This window comes from Scyliorhinus canicula, chromosome 8, assembly GCF_902713615.1.
Source record: "Scyliorhinus canicula chromosome 8, sScyCan1.1, whole genome shotgun sequence".
NCBI classification, from domain to species: Eukaryota; Metazoa; Chordata; class Chondrichthyes; order Carcharhiniformes; family Scyliorhinidae; genus Scyliorhinus; species Scyliorhinus canicula.
Genome location: NC_052153.1, coordinates 115770986 through 115793390, shown reverse-complemented (window position 1 = coordinate 115793390; position 22405 = coordinate 115770986). Strand labels below are relative to the sequence as shown.

The 22405-nt window shown below is 50.4% G+C and overlaps 1 long non-coding RNA gene across 1 annotated transcript; it reads right to left on the bottom strand.

Moving 5' to 3' along the window:
- Positions 1 to 2665: 2665 nt before the first annotated feature.
- Positions 2666 to 22326, bottom strand: LOC119970467. The gene is made up of 2 exons (XR_005461623.1): positions 22079 to 22326; positions 2666 to 3395 (listed from the first exon to the last, which is right to left on the bottom strand). It is a non-coding gene; the product is annotated as an uncharacterized LOC119970467 (long non-coding RNA).
- Positions 22327 to 22405: the final 79 nt, after the last annotated feature.

Below are 22405 nucleotides of genomic sequence, written 5' to 3'. Positions count from 1 at the left end.
TTGTTTAACAGACTCAATCTTACTTTATTAGTAGTTATAGCTCTGTAGAGTGAGCAAACTCTTTAATTTAATCGTTCAATAAATCAATTTTGCTTCAATCTAAAGATTGGTGGTTTCTTTATCATCAACTAACCCGACCATTCTGGAGAACAAGGCAAAGAATAACAACATATTACCACAAAGCATAATATAACAGTCCTAAGGGTTTCATGCCGCAAATCCTGGTTCACTGGCTGATTCGCTGGGGCCGCGCTCGCCAGCCCCCTGCTAACAAGTGGCAGCAGCACTTCCTGCACAGCCAACCCCACTCAGCTCGCAGCCATGTCTCTGAGAAAACCAGGCTCATGATTCGGGGATGCCGAATTGGTCAGATTACTGGACATAGTTGAGGCCAGACAGGATGCCCTGATCGCCCGAGGTTCTTGGAGGGTCAACCACTGGGCAGCCAATGCTGCCTGGGAGGAAGTAGCAGCGGCCGGAAGCTCAGGGAGTGTGACAAAGAGGACCGGCATCCAGTGCTGTAAGAAGATCAATGATCTTCACCAGGCTACATGGGTAGGTTGGCACCGGACCCCCTAACCCCACCCCCCACTACGAGAATGCGCCTGTGCCGAGCACCGTTTTGTGCACTGGCCCACCCATGCCCAGCAGTGCCATCCACACCGCAACCCTCATCTCCCCACTCCCCCAGCCAAAGGCATGGGCACCCCACCACCCAGGGCCTCCCGCACCCCCCTCCGAGCACTGGGGAAGCAACACCAGCGCCCCCGGGCTCATTGCCCAGGAGCGAGGATGGCTACTCATCTCCTCGACCCCCACAGCAGCCCTTCCACCAGCTTCACATTTTTAAAAAAAGGAGTACTAATCGATACCCGCGTGACCACTTGCTGGGGAGGCTGTTAGGTCACAAGAGGCCATTAGATAGGTTACTCTGTTAATTTGTGGAATCCTCGTGCTGACCTGACTCCCCCCTCCCCCCCTTGGTGCAGCCTGGTCCGACCTCTCCCCTGGACTGACCCCCACCTCTAGTCCAACCCTTCCACTCCCCGATTGACCCATTCTCCCGGACTGACCCCCTCCTACAGTCTTCCCCCATCTCCCGGACTGACCCCTCCTCTCCAGACTGACCCCCCCACCGCTTACATTGGATACCCAATCTCTCCTCGACTAACCTGCCCCCCACTTCTCCCAGACTGTGGACTGACAACCCCATTTCAAACTAACCCCTCCTCTGGTTGGACCCCCACCCCCCACCTTCTCGGACTGACAACCTCCAACTCCTGGTCTGACTAGGCCCTAAGCAGGAGTGTTTCCTACCTCTCTGCATCTCAATTACTCCTTGATTAAGTGGTGATTATTGGTTTCTTGCCACGCTATGGCGGGATGCTGATTTGGCCAACATGGTGGGCAGGCGATTAGATAACAGATTGACACCTGGTGCGGTTCTCGACTTTGGCCTCTCCCACAATCTAACGGCCTTGTCGCTCTCTTGCTTGAGCACAACACATCCATTAAGCCGTGACGGTGGGTGTAAGGAATCGGTGGCCCATAAATGCCTGGATCCCCAGTGCCTCATTTAGGGATGCACCAATGATGTGCTGGGGATCCCTCTAGGAAGTTCCAATATCAGTTCCTATATACCCAGCAATTGCTCAGAAATGCTAACTTCCCTGGACAATTGCACTGGGCTGGGAAACAACCAGCACTCACCCCCAAACCCAATCCCCAGCCCCCTCCCAACCATCCCCCTACTCCGTCCAGACCAATCTGACCCCCTCCTGACTGGAACCCCCGCCCTCCACCAGCCCAATCCAACAAGGCTCCCCCCCACCGACCCGGTCCAACCCTTAGCCTTGACTGACCCCCACCTCCAATCCAACCCTTCTATTCCAGGATTGGCCCCCTCTCCCGGACTGACCCTCTCTTCCAGTCTGACACCCCCCCCCTCCCAGACTGACCTCTCACCTCCGGACTGACCCCCCCCCCCCTTATGTTGGATACCCCACCTTTCCTGGCCTGACCCCCCCCCCCCCCCCCCCCCAAATCTCCCAGTCTGTGGACTGACAATTCCTCTCTGGACGAACCCCTCCTCTGATCCAAGCCCCCCGCCTTCCGGACTGACACCCCTCAACTCCTGGTCTGACTAGGTCCGTAAACAGGAGTGTTTCCTACCTCTGTGTAACCCAGTTACTCCTTGCCATGCCAGGGGGTACGCTTCGCTGCCCCTGTGTCACCCAACCTGAGTGAGGAAGGTTGGATGAGACAGGGAGTTAGGAATCCCAGTGTGGGTAGGTCCATCAAGACTGGTATTCCGCTGGAGAATGCCATTCTAAGAAAGTTACAGGCCTGTATGTGATGAGGCACATAGCTCCTATGAACAACAGCAGATAATGGTGGCAAGAGTAGCAAAGGAGGGAACGCATTGTAGGTCGAGGTCTTGTTTCAGCTTTGTTCAGGAGGAGATAGATGATCACACCCATCCATCAAAGGAATACAGTGAGATGAGCCTATCTTAAATCATTTACAAGATTTAAAGGTGAAACTTTCAGATCCTGGACAGCCAATGAGTTTTACTCTGAAGTTTAAGTTGGAGCCAAATGAGTATTTCATAAATGAAGCAGTGGCAAAAATATATCAGATGGAGTCACAGCCTGATGAGTCAGACTTTTTTTTCTTTGATGAACCAGAAATCAGGAGATGCACAAGGTGCTGGATTGACTGGAAGAAAGTAAAATACATCACATTGAAAACCATTAAAATGAAACAGAAGGATTAGGGTTGGAACACTGGGAGAACAGTTACAAAAACTGGACCAAATGTCTATCTTTAATTTTTTAAATCCTCCTGAAGGTCCAGAGCATGGAGAGCTGGATGAAGGTTCTGCAGCAAAGCTCGCTGCTGACTTGAAATTGTTGACTTCTTGCATGAACACAATATTCCAGGAGCAGTGTTATACTTCACAGGAGAAGCAACTGCAGATGATGATGATGATTATAATGATGATGATTACGATGAGGAAAGCGAAGAATCAGATGATGAGCCAGAAGAGGAAGACTATGAAAGTTTATTTAGTTTATCTGGCATTAGTGACCAGGTGGTAACAAATAGCATCCAATCTGTGTAGGACAACGATGAGTGGTGCAAGTTCTCGGATGGAGTTGCAGAGGCTGAACGTGAGAATGCAACAGCAGACAAATTGGCTGAGAGCAAATCAACTGTGAACAGCCAACTGGTAACTGAAGAAATGATCCCCATTTTGGAGAAATTGGCTCCAGAGAAGTACGATGAATTATCCTATGCCCACAGAATGGTTCCTGCAGTGGATTCCCAAGTACTCGAGGCCAATCCATCAAAACACTTGGAGCAAGAACAGGAGGATACATTTTTGTTCAGTTCTACAACAACAGACGAAGCATGTATCATTATATCAGATGATACATAACATGAACCACTATTTGAGACTAAAACACAAAGTGGAGAAATAATGCCTAATGTTGAGGGCATTGATCTAGTTAAGATACTGAAATGCTAGGGTTTGCAGACCATCCTTGAAGTTGCACACTTGCTTCGGACGTGTACCAAGTGATGCAGGAGGTGGATGAGGCCTCGGTGGAGCAGCTGAAGGGTAAATGGGAAGAGGAGCTGGGTGAGGAGATTGAGGAGGAGACGTGGTCGGATGCCCTGGAAAGGGTGAACTCCTCCTCTTCTTGTGCGAGGCTTAGCCTCATACAGTTCAAAGTGCTGCATAAGGCTCATATGACCAGGACGAGGATGAGCAGGTTCTTTCGGGACGAGGATAGGTGTACTAGGTGCTCGGGGAGCCCAGCGAACCACGCCCATATGTTCTGGGCATGCCCAGCGTTGGGAGACTTTTGGAAGGGGGTAGCAAGCACGGTGTTGAGGGTGGTAGGATCAAGGGTTGAGCCAGGCTGGGGACTCGCGATATTTGGGGTAGCAGCGGAGCCGGGAGTGCAGGAGGCAAAAGAGGCCGGTGTTCTGGACTTTGCGTCCCTAGTAGCCCGGCGGAGGATTTTGCTTCAGTAGAAGAATGCGAGACCCCCAAGCGTGGAGGCCTGGATCAATGACATGGCGGGGTTCATTAAGTTGGAGAGGGTAAAATTCGCCCTGAGAGGGTCAGTGCAAGGGTTCTTCAGGCGGTGGCAGCCTTTCCTGAACTTCTTGGCGGAACGGTAGGGAAATAGGCTGGCAGCAGCAGCAACCCGGGGGGGGAATAGGGGGAGGGGGAGGGGGAGGGGGAGGGGGAGGGGGGGGTTGGTACGGTGGGAGGGAGAATTGTGTACATGGGTTTGTTGGATGGGGCGGGTGTTATCTCTTTACCTTTTGTTGTTTTCTTTTTTCTGTTTTTGTAGTTACTGGGAGGGGGGGGGGTTGGTTCTTGTTCTTTGGTTTTTACTATGGTTGTTTGGTTAATATTGTTTTGTTGTTTATATTTTGTGAAAATCTTAATAAAAATTATTTTTTAAAAAAGTTGCACACTTGCCTGCAACTTCTAAGCATATATGTCAAACTCAAGGCCCGCGGGCCAAATCCGGCCCGCGGTGGAATTATCTTTGGCCCGCGAGATAATATCTAACTACTTTTAAAAAAATTTTAGATTAGCCAATTATTTTTTCCAATTAAGGGGCAATTTAGCGTGTCCAATCCACCTACTCTGCACATTTTTTGGGTTGTGGGGGCGAAACCCACACAGACACGGGGAGAACGTGCAAACTCCACACGGACAGTGACCCAGAGCCGGGATCGAACCTGGGACCTCAGCGCCGTGAGGCGGTTGTGCTAACCACTAGGCCACCGTGCTGCCCTAATAATATCTAATTACTATTAAAGCTGGCCCCAGCAATTGAAGCGCCTATGGCGTATGATATGGCTGATGCCGAGTTTATTCAGGTATAGTGTGAATCACAAAGTGTTGGCCTGTGGAAAAATGTTTTCATTAGAAATTACTCTGGAAAAGCTCCAGATAAAGCAATAAGAAATAAATGCAACTAATTTTTTTATTTATTTAATATTTAATGTTGTTTTTATAGGCAATAACCTAAGCTTTATTAGTTCCCAGTTCAATAAGTTCATTTCAATAAGTTTTGCAAAAAAACATTAAACCAGTCCTGCCCTCGACTTGTCCCGATTTTTTAATTTTGGCCCACGGTGTATTTGAGTTTGACACCCCTGCTCTAAAGTGTCCAAATGTACATCGGCATTGGATGCCTCACCAGTGGATGGGCATGCAGTACAGTGTTCGAGTACAAGCACCATAAATCACCAAAACTCCTCAATTCACCAAGGGTCCAGAATCAGCGATTGTGGCAGAAGAGCCAGAAACAGCTTTCACACCACTGTCTTCATCAATGGTGCCGAGGTGGAGATGGTTGACAGCTTCAAATTCCTAGGTGTGCACATCATCAACAATCTGTCCGAGTTCACACATTGATGTTAAGCAGCGCCTATAATTCCTCATAAAACTATGGGAATTCGGAATGTCCACATTGATTCTTACCAATTTTTACAGATGCGCCATAGAAAGCATCCTATCTGGCTGCATCACAGCCTGGTATGACAACTGCTCGGCCCAGAACTGTAAGAAACTACAGAGAGTTGTGAACACAGCCCAGTCCATCACGCAAACCCACCTCCCATTGATTGACTCTGTCTACACCTCCCGATGCCTTGAGAAAGCGGGCAGCATAATCAAAGACCCCTCCCACCCGGGTTATTCACCCTTCCAACTTCTTCCGTTGGGCAGGAGATACAAAAGTCTGAGAACACACACCAGCAGATTCAAAAATAGCTTCTTCCCTACTATACTCAGACTCCTAAATGGCCCTCTTGTGGACTGAACTGATCACTTCACACATCTTTTCTACTGAGTAGTACTGCACTCCGTATGCTTCACCCAATGCCTGTGTCTATGTATTTACATTGTGTATTTATGCATGTCCTATGTTTTTTTTTCATGGATGGAATTATCTGTCTGGACTGTACGTAGAACAATACTTTTCACTGTACCTCAGTACGTGACAATAAAACAACTCGAACCCAATTCCAGCAGCGAGGTTACGAGCTCCAGCCCCATGGGAGTAGAAGTGACCTGATGGCAATGGCAGGTATCACCATGTCTCCCCTTCCGCACCCATTCAACAGTATCCATCTGGATGACAATAAGTTAGTTGAGCCTGCAGGTTGTCCTGGCAGCAGCCAAGGAGGAACAGGCAGCAGCAAGGCCTTTGTAAACTTGCTGAGCACCCAGAAATCACTGGTCACACGTATCTGAACAATCCAAACATGGCTGAAAGCAGAGTGTTACCTGATTTGCTGACGCCACTACAGTAATACCACATAAGTGTGAAAGTCTTAGAAAAGCACTATGGGCTGAGCACATTAGTGAGAAATGAGTTCAAGGCAATTGCTATATTTGGTTTTAAATTGATCACCTGCATTAAATTTGGCAGACTGGTTTACAGTGTGGTGTCATGATAGCTTCTGATTTCACGTTCTCAACTGGAATTGTCTGATCAGGTCACTAAAATCACTGAGAAATTAACATATCTCTCGCATGTGTTGCTGCAAGATAATGAGGGATTCTCCTTCTTCTGCTTGCTTGACTTTCCTGGTCTTCCCGGTATGATGAGATCTCTGCTCCTCTGGCTCCTTCATGGTACAAACTACAAAAACCCTCCAAGACATGTTGATCCCCAGGCTTGGTCAGTTTGCCACATATCAGTTCAATGGTTGTTGGGCTGTTGATTGGCTTAAAAGGGCCAGCTGTTCTCAAGACCAAGCAGTTCCACTGGGAGGGCTACCACTTCTGGGACTTCAGAGAGTCCCAGATGAGGCAGAGCTGAATGGAGCCTGTAACAAAGGCTGGGGCTAGGCTGGCAGGACCTGGCAAGGGGTTGCAAGCCAGGGAGGACAGGATGGGGGAGGGGGAGGGGCAGAAAGGAGGCGGAAGATGAGGAACGTGTGAGGGAGAATCCCTTGGGGGAGTGTCTCCGTTCGAGCAGGAAACCAACGATCCCCTGTCGAGTGCCCCAGCAGCCCAGAACACACCATACCCAACATCACAGCTTCCGAAGTCAGATCGGCCTTCCTGAAAGTGAATCCTCGGAAGGCGACGGGTCCGGACAGGATCCCTGGTTGTGCACTCAGAGCCTGTGCGGTCCAGCTGGCAGAGGTGTTCACGGACATATTTAACCTGCCCCTACTTCACTCTGAGTTCCCCACCTGCTTCAAGAAGACCACCATCATACCGGTGCCAAAGAAGAACCAGGCAACGTGCCTCAATGACTACCGTCTGGGGGCCCTGACTTCAGTCGTAATGAAGTGCTTTGAGAGGTTGGTCATGAAGCACATCACCTCCATACTCCCAGAACGCCTTGATCCACTGCAATTCTCCTACCGCCGCAACCGGTCCACTGCAGATGCCATCTTCCTGGCCCTGCACTCATCCCTAGACAATCTCGACAACAAGGACTCCTACATCAGACTCCTATTTATTGACTACAGCTCCGCCTTCAACACCATAATCCCAGCCAAGCTCATATTAAAGCTCCAAAACCTAGGACTTGTCTCCTCACTCTGCAACTGGATCCTCAAATTTCTGACCCATAGACCACAATCAGTAAGAATAAACAACAATACCTCCTCTACGATAGTCCTCGATACCTGGGCCCCGCAAGGCTGCGTACATAGCCCCCTACTATACTCCCTGTACACACACGACTACGTGGCAAAATTTGGTTCCAACTCCATCTGCAAGTTTGCTGATGATACGACCATAGCGGGCTGGATCTCGAATAACGACGGGTCTGAATACAGGAGGGAGCATATACCTCTTCATTCACCTGAGGAAGGAGCAGTGCTCCGAAAGCTAGTGTTTGAAACAAACATGTTGGACTTTAACCTGGTGTTGTAAGACTTCTTTCTGTCTTAAAACAGGCAACCCCTTACTCTGAGATTATGCACTCTTGTCCTAAACTTTGCCACAAGGGGAAACATCTTCTCAGCATCTACCAGGTCCAGCCCCCTGAGAATCCTTTCTGTCTCAATAGGTCACTTTTCACTCTTCTAAATTCCAATGAGTACAGGCTCAGCCTACTTAAACCTCTCCTCACAAGAAAATCCCTCCTAACTCGGGATCAACCAAATGCCTCCAATGCCAATATGGCTTGCCTTAGATAAAGGGACCAAAACATTTCACAACATTCCAGGTGTGGTCTAACTCGTGCCTTGTGTAGCTTTAGCAAGACTTCCCTATTTTTTTACTCCATTCGCTTTGAAATAAAGACCTAGCTTTTTGTGATTTATGCACGTGGTCCCCCAAATCCCTTTAGAACAGTGCAGCACAGAACAGGCCCTTCAGCCCTCAATGTTGTGCCGAGCCATGATCACCCTACTCAAACCCACGTATCCACCCTATAGCCGTAACCCAACAATCCCCCCATTAACCTTAATTTTATTAGGTCACTACGGGCAATTTAGCATGGCCAATCCACCTAACCCGCACATCTTTGGACTGTGGGAGGAAACCGGAGCACCCGGAGGAAACCCACGCACACACGGGGAGGATGTGCAGACTCCGCACAGACAGTGACCCAGCCGGGAATCGAACCTGGGACCCTGGAGCTGTGAAGCATTGATGCTAACCACCATGCTACCCTGCTGCCCAGGTTTGTGCTGCAGTTTTCTGCCATCTTTCTCCATTTAAATCAGTGCTTTTCAAACTTTTTTGCCCAGGACCAATTTTTACTAACCAGTTTCCTGCGGGATCCACAACGGCCGACCTTCCCAATCCATGCTGGTCGGCCTTCGCAACCCATACTGCCCAAACTTCCCGATCCACCATGTTTGCTTACCTTTAATGTGACAGGTGAACCTGCTTGGTCCTCACGATCTCACCCTTAAGCCCTGACAATCGTGGCTGGAGACTTCAACCAGGCCAACCTCAGGCAGGTTCTACCCAAACTCCATAAACATACCTACTGCCCCACCAGAGGTGCAAACACCCTGCACCACTGCTATACAAGCATCAAAGGTGCCTACCGCTCCATTCCCCGACCACACTTTGGCAAATCCGATCACAAGTCGGTACTCCTACTTCCGGCTGACAAACAGCAACTCCAGCGTGCTGAACCAGTCAAGAAAACCCTGCAGTGCTGGTCCGAGGCATCAGAGGACACTCTCTCTGCGATTGCTTGGAGTCTGTGGACTGGCCCACATTCAAGGTCGTGGCAGCTAACCTGGGTGAGTACGCAACCACTGTCATCAGTAAGTGTGTCGAGGACTGTGTACCAAAGAAGACAATATGGATGTTCCCCAATCGGAAACCCTGGCTCAACCAAAAGGTCCACTTCCTTCTAAAGTCCCAGATAGTAGTGTCCAAGTCTGACAACCCAGACCTATATAAGAAATCCAGGTACAATTTACGGAAAGCCATCAGGGACGCCAAAAGACAATACCGGATCAAACTAGAGTCCCAGGCCAACGACACAAACCCAAGATGTTTATGGCAGGGCTTACATGAGATCATAGGCTACAAAGCAAGGTCAGGCGGAATCTCTGGGGCTGGAGCATCTCTCCCTGATGAACTGAACAAGTTCTATGCCCGTTTTGAACAGTGAGCCAATACATCAGTGCCACTCGCCCCAACAACCTTTGACACACCCATACCCACTATTAATCCTCGGAGAAAGAGCTGCCTTCTTGAAAGTAAACCCGTGGAAAGCGATGGACCCCGACCGAGTCCCTGGGCGAGCACTCAGTGCCTGCGCTGACCAGCTGGCAAGTGTATTCGCAGATATCTTCAACACCTCACTCCTCCACTCCGAGGTCCCTACGTGCTTCAAGAAGACCACCATAATACCAGTACCAAAGAAGAACAAGGTAGCCTGCCTCAACAACTACCGACCGGTGGCCCTGACATCTGTTATCATGAAATGCTTCGAGTGGCTAGTTATGAGTCGGATCAATCCCAGCCTCCCAGCCGGTCTCGATCCATTGCAGTATGTCTACCGTGGCAACCGGTCCACAGCAGATGCTATCTCTCTGGCACTACAATCAATTCTCGAACATCTCGACAACAAGGAAACCTACGTCAGACTGCTGTTCATAGACTACAGCTCCGCCTTCAACACCATTATCTCAACAAGACTAATAACAAAACTCTGCAACATTGAACTTGACCCCTCCCTGTGCAGCTGGATCCTTGACTTCCTCACCAACAGACTGCAATCTGTCAGGATAGGTAACAGCACCTCCTCCACAATAGTCCTCAACACTAGGGTCCCGCAAGGATGTGTGCTCAGTCCTCTACTGTACTCCCTTTACACACACGACTGTGTGGCAACATTCAACTCCAATTCAATCTATAAGTTTGCAGATGATACGACTGTGGTGGGTCATATCTCAAACAACGACGAATCAGACTACAGAAGGGACTTGGTTGTATGATGTACCGAAAACAACCTCTCTCTAAATGTTGGAAAGACAAAGGAAATGATCATCGACTTCAGGAAGCACGACACCACCACTCCCCCCCCCCCCCCCGCCCCCGTCTACATCAATAGCTCCGAAGTAGAGATGGTTGATAGCTTTAAGATCCTGGGGGTCACCATCACCAACAGTCTGTCCTGGTCCACTCACGTTGATGCAACAGTCAAGAAAGCACAACAGCTAAAGAAATTTGGCATGTCTGCATCGACTCTCACAAACTTCTACGACTCTCACAAACGTCTACAGATATGCCATAGAGAGCATCCTATTCAGCCGCATTACAGCTTGGTATGGCAACTGTTCGGCCCAACCAAGACCATAAGAAACTGCAGAGTGTGGTGAACTCAGCCCAACACATCACACAAGCTTGCCATCCTCCCATTGATTCTGTCTACATCTCCTGCTGCCTCAGAAAGGCAGATAGCATTGTCAGAGACCCCTCACACCCAGGCTTTGCCCTCTTCCAGACTCTTCCATCAGGCAGAAGATACAGAAGTCTGAAGACCCACACATACAGACATAGGAACAGCTTCTTCCCCACAGCTACCACTCATCAACAACTCTCCCTTGAACTGATCTGTTCCCTGTAAGAACACTATTCACAGTGCCCTATGCTGCTCTTGTTTGGCCCTTGTTTCACACTGTAACCAATCACTGTTTGTCGATGTACCATTTGTCAATGTACTCTGGTGATTATTCTTTTGTCTACTATGTACGTACTGTGTACGATCCCTTGGCCACAGAAAAATACTCTTCACTGTGCTTCAGTACATGTGACAATAAATATCAGTCAATCAGTCAATCAGTCACATGCTTTTTCATTCAATGTTACATTTCTGGTAAGGATCTCAGCTAATGATTTATGATCTCATTGTTGGAAAAATCAAGAGGTTTTTTCTCGAACTCACCATACTTAGTCTTCAAATACCTTTGAAGTTTTGTGGCTTTTCAACTTTTGTTGCCAGTTATTTCATTACTTGTTCACCACAGGCCCAGGAGCTCACACCAGATTTGCTGGCAGCTACAAAATGGAGAAATCTCTCTCGTGCCCAGAGCATATGAGCGTGGCCTGGTATCTACTGCTGCTTCTGGAGAGAAGATACCATTGATTTTTTGAAAAGCCTCTGCTCCTGGGTCAGCGTGGTGAGGTCAGGAGGTGGCAGTCTGTCCCGCTGGGCTCCGGGCTTGCTCACTGCTGAGGGGGCATGCATGTGCATGATGGCTGGCATTCTGAAAGTTGGTTGCGGCCGGCATTTTTAAAAGCCGGTTGTGGCCACTAGGCACTTCTTCCCGCGATCAGGAACGTTGTGACCGATAGCCTCGCGACCCTCTCGACTCCTCCTGCGACCCACCCACAAGACGATACTCTGACTTTGAAAATTGACTGATTTAAATAATACTCAGCTCCTTTCTTCTACTTCCAAAGTGCATAACTTCACATTTTCTGACATATTCCATCTGCCAAATTTTTGTTCACTCACCCAACCTGTCTATATTCCTCTGGTCATTCTTTGTGTCATATTCACCACTTGCCTTCCCACCTATTTTTATGCCCTCTGCAAACCTGACAATCGTGCATTCACTTCCCTTGTCCAAGTCATTAATGTATGTTAAAAATAATTGTGGCTCCACAATGTCGACCACTACTCCAGCAAAATTCGCTACCGTGCAATCAGAGAAGTGAAGGCCAAGACATCGGCCTTCCTCCTCTCTATGAGCTCCAGCTTCTCTGAAACCCCAAATATCACCACCAAAGGGTCCAGGTCCACCTCCTCCTCCACTATCCTGGCTAAGACCGCGAACAATTCCGCCTAGAATGTTCCCAATTTTTCGCAACCCCAAAACATGTGCACGTGATTCGCTGGCCTCCGCCCACACCTCTCACACTCATCTGCTACCCCCTGAAAGAACCCACTCATTCTCGCCCGAGCCATATGCACCCTTAAACTATATCAGGCTCATCCTTGCACAAAAGGAGGTCCTGTTTACAATACGCAGTGCCTCACTCCATACTCCCCAATTGATCTCGCCTCCTAACTCCGCTTCCCATTTCTCCTTGATCTTCACCACCCACTCACCTCCCTGCTCCCCAAGCCACTTGTATATACCCCCAATTCTTCCCTCCACTTCCACATCCGGAAGCAGCAGTCGCTCCAGCAGGGTTTATCCAGGCAACCTAGGGAACCCCTAGAGTGAGGTAAATGCAGCAGCGGCATTGGCCAGAGAGCTGAGTACAGCGGTTACATATTCGGATGTGGATTTTTACTTACACCATTGCCGCACCGGCGCACCAGTAATTGTCCTGCCACCAGAGGATTTTTCATTTCATAATTGCAGCTGCGCTATTCAAGTTCCGGTCTAGCTCCGTTTTCACTGTAATCAGCTATCACTTCAATCTTAAGGCGGTGTATGATTTGAATCTGAAAATTATATGTACTAGAATGCAACACTACGAGTATTGATATCATTTTTCTATCCCATAACAAATACTTATTTGACACATTGCAGTGTTAAACTGAACTAATCCTGAATTCAAGGGAAGGGAGGAGTTGTTACAGTGGAGGTAAACAAGGAAATTTGAATAAATAGACATAGAATCATTACAGTGTCGAAAGAGGCCATTCGGCCCATTGAGTCAGCACCGACCCTTCAAACGACCACACCACCCTGCCCTAAACCTGCAACCCCACCATTAGGGGCAATTTAGCATAAGCCACCTGACGTGTACATCTTTGGACTGTGGGAGCAAACCGGAGCACCCGAAGTACCGATGTTAAGCCCGCTAATGATATTAAAATATATTAGGATATATGCTAATCAGGCCCATATCCTTCCTGGGTGTGAACCTGATCACGTCATTGGAGAGGGGCTGGGAAGGTCACAAATTGAAATATCTCGCTAGCACAAATCCACAGACAGAAAGTGCAAACTCCACACAGACAGTCGGTCGAGGTTGGAATTGAAGATGGGTCCCTGGCGCTGTGAAGCAGCAGTGCTAACCACTGTGCCACCCATGCTTATACAAATATACATCTTACTGGAAATGATATAATCACCCATGTGGCATTGCCATGATGACTAAGCAGGAGCAAATGTAGAAAGTCTCTCAATAAAGCATCAAGTACAAAAGTCAATGCTGACTCCTTGAACGAGCTTTGATTGATCTAAGTATAGATAATACAAGAAGTCCAATTAAAGATTTTTCTTTTCTCCCTACACATACAAACTATTCGAAATGAATCAGTAGAAAAAGACCAAATATATTTTTCATCAAGTCTGCCTCACACCTTGTGGGTAGCTGGAGTGTCACTTCCCAAGCCACATAGTGACGTAACCTTCGGAAGAAACTACAAAAAACCCAAGGCCAATGAGGAAAAAGATACTCTGGAAAATTTTGCTTTGACCCCTCAGCTGACTAAAACCAGTCATGGTGTAAGTATTGTCAACAAAGACACATCAACTGCGAGTTAGCGGCAGCAAAAGTCACGGGCACAAATCCTATAATGGCTGCAAAACTCCATTTAAAAAAAATATAAATTAAGAGTACCCAATTCATTTTTTCCAATTAAAGGGGCAATTTAGCATGACCAATCCACCTACCCTACACATCTTTGGGTCATGGGGGTGAAACCCACGCAAACACGGGGAGAATGTGCAAACTCCACACGGACAGTGACCTGGGGCCGGGATCGAACCCGGGTCCTCGGCGCCGTGAGGCAGCAGTGATAACCACTGTGCCACCATGCTCCCTTTGCTAAGCCTCATGAGGGGCTACAAACGGAATTTGCGCTGACGAGATTTCAAATCATGACCTTCCCAGACCCCCTCTGATGATGTGATAAGGTTCACACCCAGGAAGGATATGAGTCTGATTAGCATATATCCTAATATATTTTAATATCACTAGCGGGCTTAACATCGCTATTTCTGCCCTCACTCTATCGTCCGAGCCAGCCGGCATGACGTCACACTGGCACGAATCACTACTGGTTTTCAAAAACGAGAACCAATGGCGATAACCTCACAGATTAGGATTACCCGTAGGTGGTGACGGGCATGCAGCACGGTAGCACTGTGGTCAGCAGCGCCAGGGTCCCAGGTTCAATTCCCGGCTTGGGCCACGTCTGTGCAGAATCTGCACGTACTCCCCATGTGTGCGTGGTTTTCCTCCGGATGCTCTGTTTTCCTCCCACAGTCCAAAGATGTGCAGGTTAGGTGGATTGGCCATGATAAATTGTCCTTAGTGTCCAAAAGGTTCGGTGGGGTTACTGGGTTATGGTGATAGGGTGGAAGTGTGGGGTTTAAGTGGGGTGCTCTTTCTAAGGGCCGGTGCAGACTCAATGGGCTCCTTCTGCACTGTAAATTCTATGTTCTCTGCCTGGACAACGGTGGACCCTCTGCAGGGTTCCCCTTATGTGTGCTGGGGGGAGGGTGATGCCTATGAGATGGGGTGGGGTCCTCCATGTCTGTAGGGGAGTGGGGGGAGGAGTTTATTCTCAGTGCAGATCGGGGCACCCTTTAAAAATAGCACCCTGATGTCTGTGGAGCCAACCTTGCCGGCTCTATCAGGCCCCACTCCACCAGAGTCATGGTGCAAACCAGACTCCCAGTTTCTCTGTGCACCAAGTGCCAGAATATCTGGAGTGAAAACTCGGTCGTGCATCTGGAGAGATGCACACCGATATTCATTCTGAAGCTGACATTCTGGCTGCGTTTCTCCGGCCTGGTTGCGCTCTCACTCAAACAAAACGAGGCCGGTGAATAGCGGGAGAGGCCAAAAACAAGAGCCCGCTGGTGTCAAACAATTTGCGATACAACCAGCCCTCTCCCGTAGGAAAAATCGGGATCTCGTTGTAGCTTGGCAAGGAACCAATTATCAACACTTAAGCCCTATTTCCATACAATTAACAGGAGTGACCCCTTATCCAATGGCCTCCCGTAATTCATCGGCCTCCCCAGCAAGTGGACATGCTGGTGCCGATTAGTACTCCATTTGAAAAACGTGAACCTGGCGGAAGGGCTTCGGTGAGGAGCTGAGGAGGTGAGTAGCCATCTTTGCTCACAGGCAAATAGCCCAGGGGTGCTGGGCTTGCCACCCCAGTGCAGGGGGAGGTTGTTTGGGGGACCATCAGCTGGAGGGCGAGGGGGGGGAACCCCGGCTGGGGATGGGCGACCTTCTGCAGGTGTGGGCCACCATGGGAGGGTGGGGGGAGGCGCTGTGGGGGGGGGGGGGGGGGGGGCGGGGGGGGGGGGGGGGGGCGTGTGAGAGAACAGGGGCAACCGCGCATGGCACCACCATGCCAACCCCTGCATCATGTGTATCTGTTCCGAGGGCAACCCATGTCCCTACCCGTCTGCTCCAACGACCACCCCTAATCCCCACTGATTGCTGACAGCACTGGCTACCCTATGGCTCACCCTCCGGGACCCTCTGAGGAACTGGACATCTCTCCTGGCCTCCACTGCGTCTAGGAACATACCCAGGTCCACACCGTGGAATGGTGGGGACAGTTTCCTGGATGCCATTGTTGCGAGCTGGCCGGGGTTGACTGAGCAAGTGCTGCTTCAGTGCTGCTCGACCTTGTTTGTGGGAGGTTGGTGTTGTTGAAAACTCACCACTATTCTTAGAATTCCCCCTATACCAAAAAGGGCCGACATTCTAAATGGTGAACAGGGAGTCTCACTCCCCGACCCCTATGCAGACTTAGGTGTGTGCTATTCAGGTCAAACTATATTTTCATGTTATCCCCCAGTATAACCCATATCTTCATAGAAGATTTCATCTACTTACCACTTAGTAGCATCGATCCTGGGTCCCGCATTGCTAAGTAAGTAAAGTAGACTTTGGAATAACCACTGTTTCAGGTTAAATTAAGTTATTTTATTATATATTTTTTCTTTTAAAAACTGCAATCACTATCTTTACAGAAAGGTGAAAAGATCTTGCTTCTGGATCCTTCTGGTTGGTTGAAGGGACCTTCAGGCCCAACTTGACAATCAATCTTCTTCTTAAAATCTGTTCTTCTTTAGATGTATTCGCTGGTTAGCTCGGTTGCTATGTCTGGTCTATCCATGTACTGAGCTATGAGAGCTGGCTCTGCTGACTGTCTCTGAACTGACTGCCTCCTCTTTAAATTCTGATCTTCCTTAGATGTATTGGCTGTTTTTGCTCGGCTACTTGGCTCTGTCCCTTTCCCATGACCGAGCTGACTGTAAGCTGACTCTGCTTGCTTCTCCTGTTCCTTCTCTCGCTCTCTCTCATTCCCTCTGGTTCTGGTAGTTCGTGCTCTGGTCTCTGGGTTTATATTGTCTTTCTAACAGTTATTAAGTTTTTATGACTTTATTGTAAAGTAACTTCTATTTCACTTGGATTATGAAAAGTATATTTGATCTAAACATTCTAATACAACTAAGTATTCATTTTGACATTATCTCAACTCTCAGGTCTCTGATTACATTGTTTCCTTTGTGATGTTCAAAGTTCCTTTGTGATATTCAAAAATGCTTTGGTTTCAATAGGGGTGTGAATTTTGGTTCCTTTCATTTCTATAGTTTTATTTTCCAATTGTGTCCCCCAGCTCATAATTTTGACTTTGATTTTGGCTTTAAATTATGTTTCTCGTAGACTGATAGTCTCCAATTTTCTTTAATTTACCTGATATTGGCAGAACTTCACACCTAGAATTGTCACCAAATTCAACTGAATCTCATCCTTTCCTTTCCAGCTGCTTACTAAGATAGTTAATTTCAATGAAGGTGTGACACATTGCTTTTAGCTGTATGCTAAAATCCACTTAATTATAATTTGAAAGGTTTACATTTATCACCAAGCTCAACTGAAACCCTCATCCATGCTTTTCCAGATGCTTACTAAGATAGTTACTTTCAATGAAGGTGTGAGCCATTGTTTTTAGCTTCATACAAAAATCCTGTGTGTTTTGTTTGCTAAGTCTGTTTGGAAAAAGGAATCTGCATTTTACAATCCTGCTCTTTGCAGCTGCTATTAACCCTTCGTGGGATCTTTCTCTCAGACCAGATATTGCCAGACTTCCATGTTTCAAATGACACATCGTTCCATATTATCAATTACACTGGCGAGCGTGGTACCGACAAATTGGCTGCCAAGCCTCCATCTGCGGGAGGAATCCTGTGGGGCCTAGTTAAGTGGACCAATAAACGTTGAATAGCATTTCCGGCCTCACTCGGCTGAGTACTGGGAAGCTCGCAGCAATTCCTGTTCGCTACCACACTTAGAAATCTTTCCAGAGAATCATGCCCTCTGAAAATTTAGAGAAAATTCTGCCCATGTGTGGGATTCTCTGTTTGAGAGACTAAGGCCAGAATTCTCTGTCTTTGGATTCACTTTTCCCACTGGTAACACACCCCTGCCAGTGGGTTTCCTGGGGTGGTCTCAATGGGAAATCCCATTGACAAGCGGCAGGAAGATAGAACCCCGCTGGCAACGAACGTCATGCTGCCGAGAAACACGCAACTGGGGGGACCTGAGAATTCGCCCCAACTGTTGATCCCGAGACGGAATGGCGGGTATTCCACAGTCCCACTGCCATAGACGTTCAGGACATACAAATGGGCCAGCACTCACACCACGTGGTACTAGTGTAATTCCAACGAACACCAGCGTGTAATTCGCAGTGGTCGGGATTGGCACTGGAGTGTCTGACTAGCTGGAGCAGCATATAAGCACTCAGCTCTCCACACACTCTTATTCCAGCCAAGAACATGCTACTCTGAAGAGCGGCCCCAAGATTGGCAGACAGAGAGCTGGAGACATTGCTGGATGCCATGGATGAGAGGTGGGACACCCTGTTCTCCAGGGTGGGAAGGAGGCTCCTACCCACCGATGTCAACCTGGCCTGGGCAAAGGTGGCAGAGGCCTTGAGCACCGTGGGCCCCGCCACGAGGAACGAACAGAAGCTGCTCAACCTCCTCAGGACGGCCCGGATGAATTACCAGTTCCGTGTCCCTGGCACCAACCCCCCCCCCCCAGACACATCCCACATCCATTATGCCCCGCCGTCTCCCCCCCCCCCCCCTCGCAACCCCCCATGCTGTCCCCACCAGGCAGACAGGTGAGCAGTGCTGGGTGAGGATAGGCAACCCCCCAGGCCAGTCAGGGTGAGGCACCAGCTCCTTGCTCCTGCCACCAGCCCCACCCCACACTCCCGTAACCTACCGGTCTACGATAGGATGATCGAATCCCACCCGTCAGCAGCCCACCACACCTGACCCTGCAACACATGTCAAACCTCAGATCGCCTGCCATAGCTGGGTGCCCTGCATAGACAGGCCACCAGATGCAGACACCCTGTACCCACGTCCGGGTGTCTCACACCGTGCATTATCTGTCCCCCCTCCCCCCCCAGGAGAACGCGGCCCACAACTGCCGGGACTGGGAGAAGACCGGAGGGGGCCCGCTGGACCTGCGGCTCCTCACTGACGTGGAGCTGAGGACGATGGACTTGTTTGGTGGGGTGGCAGAGCGGGCAATTGCAGAGGCGGAGGTCAACAAGGGATGGCCAAGTGAACCCCCAATACATTTTGAAAACCCTATGGCACATGAGTGACCCAGCCCCCACACACCATGTCTCCCCGCAATCTTCACATGCGTCCTATCTTGTGACTTGCAAGGTTACCTTCCGACAAGGTGGGGCCGACTGGTGGCCCAACCCGGCCCCAGGGATTAGCTGCCATCCAGACAGGTCACTGGCTTCTGGAAAGGGCGGTGCCAACAATGTTGGAGATGCAGAGCTGGGGACTACATGAGGGGGTGTCAGCAACTATCCAGTGTCTGCAGGTACAGTTGGAGGTGTCCAAACATCTGCAGGAGCAGGAGTTGGAACCAACAATGGGTTCTACCCAGGCCAACACCACAGAGGTGGCGTCCGTGGTGCGGACCTTGGGTGCAGAGTCATGGCCATGGGTCAGGATGTCCAAGGCCTGGAGCATAGTGTGTGGGCAGTGGCTGAGGCACAGGAAAGGCAGCATGTCACAGGCAGCCCATGTACCAGGGCCACAAGGAAATTGCTGCGGTGCTCCAGAATGTGGCTCAGTCACAATGGGCCATGGCTACGAGCGTCGAGAGCATTGGCCTGGCGCTGACTGACCTGATACAGTCACAGAGGGACCTGGCACGATCACCGAGTGATGTGGCTCAGTCCCACAGGGACTTGGCACTGTCCTTCTGCTCCATGGCCTCGAGCATTGACACCCTGGTCGAGACGAGAGCGGGCCTCCAGGACTGGCAGCTCGCTCCAGCCACACCCCCGTTCCGAGGAGTTGCCCAGGGGCCACTCTGAGGGAGGAGGAGGTGAGGGGCTCTTTTCAGTGACTCCTGCAAGGGAGGTGCTGGAACACAGCAGCGCCTCTGAATCCCCGCCCACCTGTCCCTGGTGCATCTGTTGGGCAGTGGGCAGAAGAGGGTGGCTGCCAAAGGGGACCCCGGTCACAGGGCGGGGTACGCAGCAGGTTGCCTCTACATCTGATGTAACACCTGTGGACCCACCTAGGAGCATTAGAACATTCCTGATTAGAAAGGTAGACACCATTTAAGGTGGCGCAGGTGCAGCACATAGGATAGCGTTAGGGGCTAGGACACAGTTAGTGTACACAGGACTGTCACAAATAAACACCTGTCCACCGACGATCCAAACTGCCTCGATCCTTTATCCGAAGAGTGTGAGACCGGCTGGGCTGGGTGCAGAGGTTGTGCTGGTTGTGGGGGGAGGGGATGTGCCAGGACAAATATCTTGTGCACGCTGCCTGGGTATTGGGCGCAGACCTGCACAATTGCAGCCGGTGGTCACATTCCAACTGCGTGTTCATGTAGTGGAAGCCCTTCCGGTTGATGAATCGAAACCCTCTCAAGCACCAGTGCTTGTAGGGGTACATGTGTTCCATCGATCACCCCCTGGATCTGGGCATGTACGATGACGGTGAACCCCACTGCCCAGGCACCCTGGTGGGTAAGTCCACATTGCCATTTATGTAGTGTGCAACCCATGCATATAGAGCATCCGTGAAGGTGCAGATGCACTTGTGTACAGAGGTCTGGGAGATTCCGAACAGGTCCCAACTCGGCACCTGGAAGGACCCCATGGTGTACAAGTTCAGACCGACCGTCACCTTGACGACCACAGGGAGCGGCTGTCCACTCCCATACCCTGGGTTCCAGTTCTGCCATAATCTGGCAGCGATGTCATACGGTCTCCCTGCTCAGCTGCAGTCGTTGGCGACACGCTCAGTCCAACAGGTCCTTGAATGCCATGCCGATATACAGGAGATCTGATGCGGTGCCTCTTTCCCACCTCCTCCTTGGCCTGCTGGATGGCCGGTTCTGCAGCCTCACCAGCTAGCCCCTGCTCCTCTGGGTCAGGCCCCTGTTCTGCAGGGTCCAGCCCGAGCAGCTCCTGTTTGTGCAGCCTCAGTGAGTCTGCAAAGGCCATCGCGGCCTGGCAGACGCTGACTATTCCTTGCTGGACCCCAAAATCCATTGTCTGCAGAGGGTTAAGAGCAGACGTGTTCGCATGCTGAGTACTCCCATGCCATCCAGGTCCAACAGGCTTGCACTCAAAGCCATGCCCCCCATGTCCCCTCCCGCCTCCCAATCCCACCCCACCCTCAGCCATTCCCACCAACACTCTGCCTTCTGCACTGCACGTAATACGAGCATCCGTCCCTACCAGCAGGAGTACCGGTGGCTTGTGCTACCTGTGCCAACAATGTGTTCTGCGGCCCCTGTCCTGTGTCGTCTGTGGGGCCGACTATAGGTAGTCCTCCTTGGGTGCCTCCTTGGGTGGGCCGTGATACCCCGCCAGCAGGGTGACATCTAGTTGTGAGATGTGGGATCACCATGCGCCACCGACCAGCTCCATACTTGGTGGCATGCATGCAGGCAGGGCCCACAAATGGGGCTGGGCAAGGGGGTGGGGATCTGTTGGGAACATAGTTGCGGTGTGCTGTGGGTCCTGTGTCTGACGCAACGGGTTGTGCCTACTTGTCAGGGGGCAGGATGGATGTGGACAGGGGCGCAGTTGGCAAGCAGGGTTTGGTGACGGCCGGTGGACCTGCGGGGTGGACTAGCTGATACTGGTGAGGCATCTGTCCTGAGAGGGACCGTGAGCCAGGGTGGGTGGTAAAGTCCACGGTGCATGCGACCGCTGTTAGGGGCGCGCTCTGCTCTTCCCCTGCTCCCACTGCAGTGGGATGGTACCTTGGTTGGGTGCACTGAGGAGTGCCAGCACCTACTGGGCTACTGGCTGTGCTGGACCACAGCCATCCCGTTGGTGAGGGTTCCCAGAGTGGTGGTCTCGGGAGGGGGGAACCCATATGGCCGGTGGCGTTCTTCACATTTACGGGACATAGATGGCTGCCTTGGAGACAGTGGCAATGGTGGTCCGTGTCTGGACACTGCGGTCCCATGGACCATCTCCTGGTTGCCCCCTCCTGCTCCTCCAGTCCTGGCAGCTGCGCTTCCCCCCTCCCTCCCTGCTCCCCCCGCCAGCAAACAACATAATTGTTAGCCCACTGTTGCACCTTTGGAAACTTATCTTACCTCCTCACTCTCCCTCAGCAGCCATAGTTCCTGGTACCTGTTTTTAAATACTGCAAGTGTACCACGCCGCCGTCACTTCCGTCTGGTGGAGGCGGAGCATCGCAGGAGGCTACTGTGTCAGACCCGTTAATGATACGTTAACGCATGTTACTGTACGTTTTGCATGCTCATGCCGGCGCAGAACGTGCAATGCTTTCACGCTGCCTTCGAAGTGCCTGGAGCATGGCGCTCCGTTGGGCAACCAACGCTGCCCTCGACTTTCAGCTGACACCCGCTTCTCTGCCCAATCGCGATTCCAGTGTTGCTGGAAGGAGAATCCACCCCAAT